Genomic DNA, 7,904 nt, shown 5'->3' on the forward strand with positions numbered 1-7,904 from the left:
ATGTTGATTATACATTTTTACAAGCTATTTCACCAAGGGTGAGATGGTTGAGATCCTTAGGTTATGAAATAAATGTGGATGAGGCCTCTACAACTATAAAAAATTTGCTAGTAGAAGAGGTAGATAAAAGTGTAAAGGTATTTGGAAATTATGAGATGGTAAAGTCCACGATTACCATGGAATTGAAGACTACCTTTGCCATGAAGAAAAAAGAGAAGATAGAGCAGAAACTAAAAGCTAAGTTTTGAGAGGGTGCTAAGCAGGAAGAAGAAGAAGAAGAAGATGATGATGATGATGAAGAGGAAGAAGAAACCCAAAACCAAGCACCACTTGCATTAACTTAGGGTATGGGAGAAAACCAAGAATAGGAGGAGACTGAAGGTGTTGATGGGGAAGAAGTTGAGGAAGCACCTACTCTCACTGAGCCAAAGAAGAGGAAGGTTAAAACTCAACAAGTGACTAAAGCTAAGAAGGTAGTGTTGGTGTTTTAAAAATTCATGGTTTCAAATTACCTCGATGAGAACAAGAAACCTCTAGGGGCAACTACTTCCCATCTTCAACATACCCTTTCACACAACAGGCCAACTATAAGGTTGGACCCTTCTTCTACTTTAGGCTCTTCAAAACCTAGGCGGGTGGACCTCATATTGACTTATATAGTCCCAGTGCTAAAACATATCCCTAAATCTAATAATGTAGATTAAAACCCTAAATCTTCTAACACTTATGTATAGATCTCAGACATGGAATAGCTAATAACATGGCCATAGAAATTGCTAAGCTAAGTGAGGGTATTTTTTTAGTTCTTCAACGTTCAAAGGGAAAAATACTTGATTAATGATGTTGATTTCAAAAAAACCCCAAATATGCAGTAGTAATAACAAGTTGATCTTATAGCTGATTAGTGTCTTATCTATTAAGTAATTTCATGAATCGCATACAAACATCTATGATACCAATGACATATTCCATATACCAAGAAATCAGAATTGTCCTATCACCTTGTGAATTAGACAATCCTATCAAATACATGAAGAATTTACTTGGCTCTTTGTTCTAACAACAAAATATATTAGGCATACAAATTTAAGGGAATGTAAATGGGTCTCAATTCTTTGTCCCTAAACCACATAAGATTATAGATTATAGAGATAGGAGCCAAGAATCAGAATGAAACTAAGAGATTCATGCTAATTTGTATTCATTTCTTTTCACTATACATTCAAATGCATGCAAAATAATTCATAAAACCATTAAGTAGATCATAACTAGATATATTATCTTTACTACTATTGTTCATACAAGAGAAATATGCTAAATAATATGGTATTGTAGTGATGAAAACACATCAAGACTAGAACCTTGGTCTCAAAAATCTAAGAAAACTCAAGATTGGAACACACATGGTATCAAAACAGTGAGAAATTTCTCCAAAACTAGAACCAACACAATGGATTAGAAAAAGAAAGATATAGAAGAAGAATGGAATCCTAGATCTGATCTAGAAGTGACATGTGTCAACTTGAATCTCCATCTTATGCAGTTGTAAAGCCTTTCTCATCTTTCTACCCATGAAATTTGATTTGGTTTTCATCATTGTTTTGTAACAAACTTAAAATATCTCTTCCCCAATGATGAAAGTGCTTGTGTCACTCAAATATCTAAAATACATCATGAAATGCTAATAATGTCTAGATTCAACTGATTTGGATGTGACAAAACTTGACCCTAATTGCATTTTTATTTCCTTTTACACATTCAACTCATCACCCTGCTAGAAAACACATTTGAACCTCACTATCTGAATGTTGTTGCGAATTGAAAATCTGGGACAAAACCTTGTATAACCTTAATAGGATGACTTCTTGTGCAAAAAAAAACTCTAGATATGGAAAGTTCATTCTCTCCCAATTCTGGTGATATATAATATTGCTATATTTGCTCACCAAAAACCCATTTTGAAAATTATGTCCTTGCTATAGGTCTCTAGTCTGCACTTTATTGTTCAAAGATTTAAAAAATTATAAAGTTGAAACTTTAGAATATAATTTTTTTCAAATTAAAAATAGTTGCATGTGAATCTTTTGAGAAAATATTTTAAAAATCATATTTTCAATAATTCTGATTTTGCTCCTTACCCATGCATCTGAGTCAACTATGTCTGACCCCTTTTTTCTACATGGCAACATGCCATTAGTTAGTGTCTACCACATCATCCTCCACCCAAGCACCACGTGGCATCTTCCAACTGGTTGACACCTCATTGCCACATATCAGCTTCTTATTTATTGCTTGTATCACTCTTTCAGTGCCACATCACCTATAGACTATACATGCAACCTCACCATTGACCAGGGCTTCTTGCCATGTGTTAGCTAGGTGCATTATTACATACACAGTCAATAGCTATTGACTATGCAAGCTATAGTGTACCCTTGCGACACATAGCACTTGTGCAACATTTCACCTAGGAATCTATGCTTACCCTAGAGGTGTTTACCACTTGCAATGTGTCAACTATTGGTTGGTCATACAAGTCCACAACATCCACGATGTTAGTAGGTTTATTCAAAATTTCTTTCCCTCACAATCTAGCCAGTTGGGGTCCACAGGAGCAACTTGCAACTTCCAAAAGTGCTTTGTCTTGTAGAAATTTAGTGTTATGCATATTGGCATATTTAAACATTCAAATTCTACCTCCCACAAGGAATGCAGGATTAAACTTCCTTTGTTAACTTGCATACTACAATAAAAATATGCATGTGATAGATTAGACAGGTATTTGAAAGTATTTTCTCATATCGCTAGCTTAGTCAGAAGTGGCACTTCTTCTACAATCATTATTCTCCCTGATTGTGGCTTCCACATCATACCTTGTACAGACCTGGGCACATTTACAAAATGCCTACCCCTAGTTTTAGCACTATGTTCTGAATGCTTCTTCTAGACATGATGCAATTTCAACAATATCTTCTATACATATGCAATGCCTTCTGCACCAAGTTGTCTTCAACAATTGCAAGCGCTAGAATTGAAGACTATATCACCAAAGGGAGAATCACTTAAGCAACACAAGGAGGTCAACATTTTCACATCTTGCAATAGAGTAAGTATATTCAAAAAAGAGACTTGTGTTAATCAATCTTAAAACCTCTAACATCTCCTCTAGAATTCCATGCCCTCCTCTTTTATATTTTATGACTTGGTGGGCTTCCAAAAGTTTCCAAGTGTGGTCCTCCCTTTATGTTGTATTTCTATGGAGAAAACAATGCCTTTTCTTTGAAAATGTTGTATGGTATTAGGAACAATGAGTGTAGATTCTTTTTGGAGCAGGGTTCTTTTTCCTTTTTATTTCAAACTTAGCTGCCTTCCTTCTGCTGCCTCTTTTTATATGCTGGTTTGAAGGTTAAATGTGAATTCTTCTCGTGTGTGCTACATCTAGAAATTCATTTACTTCCTCCTTAGAGCATTGGTGATTTTCCAATCCTTTACTGATTTCCTTTGTTCCACTAGCAAACAAGAAATTTTACATTATTCACATTATTCACATTGTAGATCTAAGAGTAGAATGCTAACATATATCTTGTCCAAATATGAAAGCTCTCCTCCACTATACTAAAATGAACTACACCATTTTGAAACCTCCTCTAACATTGTTGCTCAATGTAGGAAGTCAAAAATCATGCCTCCCTTATGCAACACAATCAATTTACACTTCACGGATTAAGGTTTCACTAATGCTCAATATAACTTTGGCTTCTAGCCATGAGAAAATGTGCAATCTCATTCTTTATTTTCTATTAAATCTGTACACACTCATAACAAGACCAACTAATGAAAATCCCATCCCCCATTATCCTTATAACAAAACTTAAAAAGGGTCAAAAGAAAAGCTATTCATACAATGGATTTTATGGAATTCTGGCTCAAGTTCTTTCTTGGACATTCAAGTATTTCCCTTTATGTTCATTACTTAGGCAATCTCATATGTACCTTTAATATTGAGTGATGGTTTGCATACTAAATGTTCTAAATGATCATGACCATTGTGTCTTATCAAGATATTTTCATTTACTCCACAAGTGTTACTTCACACTTTGATGAAATTAGTCGAGCCCCATAGCAGGTCTGGCTAAAAGGAATTGTTTTCAAACAACTGGAATGTCAAATTTATCCATTGATCATTTGGGAATAATTAAGATCAAAATCAACAACTAAAACACCATTTAAAATTGGTCTTCAACCTTTCCCATAAATTTGCCAGTTTTGTGCCAAGAGGTCCTTTGACTAGCTTTAGAAATTAAAACACCTGACCAGGCTCTAAAATTGGACATACCACTTCTTTGTTTCACATTCTTGTACCTTGTCAAATCTTGTCTCATGAAGAATTATTAGTCAAAAGATATTGATTGTCAAAGTTTCCTCCTTAGAATTGTCTGTAAGAAAACATGTCAGAAAACCATAAAACATGTTTTATTTTGGCTTCAAAAACTGGGTAAAGTGACACTTGGGGGCATGAAAAGTGGGGCATTAGTTCACCACCATGAGGATAATATAAATCTAGGATTTAGGCTCATGAAAAATAACTAGGGGTACTTGGAAAGCACTCAAAGTGGGCTACTTAGATTCATAGAATTGGGGACACTAGCAAAAGAGTAGTTTTTGCAAATGGAATGGACATGGAAAAGTGTGCAAACAGATTTGTCAAGACATTCAAATAGGAACACTTAAAGAATTTTGAGAGTAGAACATAGTGGTGCAATCCATTTGATCTCACCTATCACAAATTCAGAGATATGGCATCATGAATAGGGGTACCAACCAATCTAAATTTATTGACACCAGCAAAACATCATAAATTGCATTTAGAATTGTGTTTGAAAACTGATCAAACAGATTCGTCATAAGCTCAAAATTGAAACATAGCAATTCTCTGACCTCTAAAATGCAATGTAAAAGGAAATTTATCATTTTGGTCAACTAGGTCAAAACCTAGTCAAAACATATCAAAATGACTCAAAATCTAAAACATAGGTTCCTTGGTATAGACACTAAATACTCTCAAAGAAGTAGGTCATGAAACATAACTGGGTGCAAGATATTCAATTGCAAACTAGGCCTCCTATCACTATTTAACACTTAGGAAAAAATGCAGATTTGGACATTACTCAAGATGGAACTTCGTAGAATGGCTCAGAATGGCAATTTATCTTCATGGGATGAATGCATATACTGACTATAAGGTGTTAGAAACATTAAACACCTCTTAGTCCTTAAATAGATAGCTAGGTAAACATGCATTAAAAAGTGTTTATAGGGCTTGATTTTTTTGAATGGTACTCAAAATCAAGGTTTCAATTTTGAGTCCCAATAGGTAGCTAAGCTGAGTCATCCTGAGCCTAATGCACCTACTACAAGATCTAGTACATGTTCAATAGACCAAAAGGCCAAGGAAAAGAAAAAACCTATAGAGAAAGGAGGTTAAGAGCAGAAGAGACCAAGAAGGAAGTATGTGGCACAAGCCGATTTTGATGAAGAGAGAATAGAGTTAGATGATAACAACCAATTTAAGGTGGTGAGTCATAATCCTCTATTAGATCTTGAAAATTTATGTGAAAACCTTACGAGTAGTGCAGATCTATCAGGATGAATAGTGCAAATCTATCAGGATTTACACATGTAGATTTTGATAATTTGGGTAAAGTAGAGAAAAATCAAGTGGATGAGGCCATATATGCCATGATGGAAAAATTCAAGACAACTCCACTAGATATTTTCAACTCAATGCCTAAAAGTTTATATGTTAGAGTTGAGTAGAAATGGCACTATTGCCTAGGCTTGGAGAAATATATCAGAGAAACATCTCTAGCCCAAGTGATGTGTGAACTAACCAAGGCATAGATTCTTAAGGATATAAAGAAATATGTTGTTAGGTTCACACCTAAATACAAAGCCTTTAGCATCTATAAAACAATATTGAGGATGTTGTTAAGAAGTCCACACAGATCTGGAAGCTCACTTATGGGTTGACTATAGTTAAGGAAGGAGAATAAGAACCCATTGAAGTGAAAGATTATGAAGAAGATAACACAATTAGAGGAGGAATAGAAATTCAAGTAGATGATAGGGAAACAACTGACCCAGAGTAGCCAAAAGAATAAAGTGTACAAGACACATAATTGCTAAGTGTTATCCTCCACATGTCATAAGTGAAACTACTAAAATAGTAACTATCAAGGATATTTCTAATCTATCAGCTTAGAAAATCAATCCCCTTACTAAAGATGATTTGAAGAAGATATTAGATTAGTCTATATTGTAGGCCAAACTTTTTGATAATCCTATTTTGGTCAATGTGGATGAGCTACAAAAGTTAGTGACTAATGTTGCAAAGGAAAAGGTGAATCCACAAGAACCACCTTCTATCATCCCTCCAGTCACTAATGTACAACCTATGGTCAAAATTCCAAAAGATACACCTAAAAATGTTGATAAAATTACTAAGATTGATATTGTAAAGAAGAGAATAGTGGAAACACAAGTTTCTATTGTAGAAATAGGTCAGATAGACTTATCTACACCTACAACAAAAGGACAAGGTGAAAGTCTAGTCATTGTGGCAAAACAGGGTAAGCTTGAAGAGAGTGAGATGACATCATGACTAAAGGAGCAAACTTCCATCCAAGACGTAGTAGCCTTACCAAAATTTGGCACTCCATCAAGTCATACTCTTCAGAAGCTGAGCACAGATGCTACACCATTTTAGATCTTAGTGCCAACCCTAAGTTCATCATAGGATGAAGAAGTAAATCAATATGGAGATGTGAGCCTTGATGAAGAGATCATTTTTCCCAAGTATGATTATGAAACCATGACTATAGAAAAAATGGGCATATTGCAACAAGCCCTAGCAAGGAAAAAGCATCAGGAAATACTTAGAAGGGAGCATAGAAAAAATTAGGCAGTATAAGATATTAAAGACATTTTTTTAGATGCATTTAGTTTGCCAAATTTGGATGAGACCAAGCCACTAATGGAACAATTGACAGATAGTGGAGAAGGTTAGTAATGAAGACCTAGATACTAATGCAAAATTGTTAGAATGGTTAGAAAAGAAGTTCCAAAACAAAGTGAATGAGAAAATGTCAAGTGATATAACACTAAGATAAGTTGCAATGGCAACTAAGATTGAGGATGTGAAGAAAGTACTTGAGACCATATTCTCATTGTACACTAAATTATGCAATCCTTCACTCTTCACCCAAGAGACCAAAGTCACATTCTGAGTTTGGAGAGCCTAGTTACTACATTAGGTGAAAAACTACCAATGAATCTAGCTTAGTGTGAGAATCATTTTAGGACATTGCTTCAAACACAAAGTTAGTTAGTTGTATTGATAGTAGATGAGGCCAACATAATGGGCCAAACTGACTAGAATCTAAGAAACCTTCACCCTCGATATGGAAATTTTGCACAAGGAGCTAAGCTATGTTGAAACCTTAATGAAGAAAGACCCAAATCTTTCAGCCTTAGATGGTCTAGTCCACCTTGCTACTGAGCTAGCAATCCAAATCAAGTCATTGGATGTAGCATGTGAGAATTGGGATGCAGCTCTTAAGATGATATTGGATGTCCATAAAATTTTTTTGGGCAAACATACAATCAGTGTATAGCCCATTTGACATAAGTGTCAAAAAGGTGGAGAATAAGATAAAGGGAGAACATATTTTGGGGGAGAAATAGGGAAAAGGGGAGAATGAAGTAAAATAATGGGGGAGATATTACTTTGGGGAGATACAAGGAGAGTAAGAAATAAGAGGAACAAAGAAAATCTAGAATCAGCTAAGGGAGAGCAAGGAAGTATCAGATGAAAGTGTATCAACAAAACAACATGAATTCAAAGT

Source organism: Cupressus sempervirens, chromosome 1 (genome assembly GCF_028749045.1).
Source record: "Cupressus sempervirens isolate cs-2001-9-10 chromosome 1, ASM2874904v1, whole genome shotgun sequence".
NCBI classification, from domain to species: domain Eukaryota; kingdom Viridiplantae; phylum Streptophyta; class Pinopsida; order Cupressales; family Cupressaceae; genus Cupressus; species Cupressus sempervirens.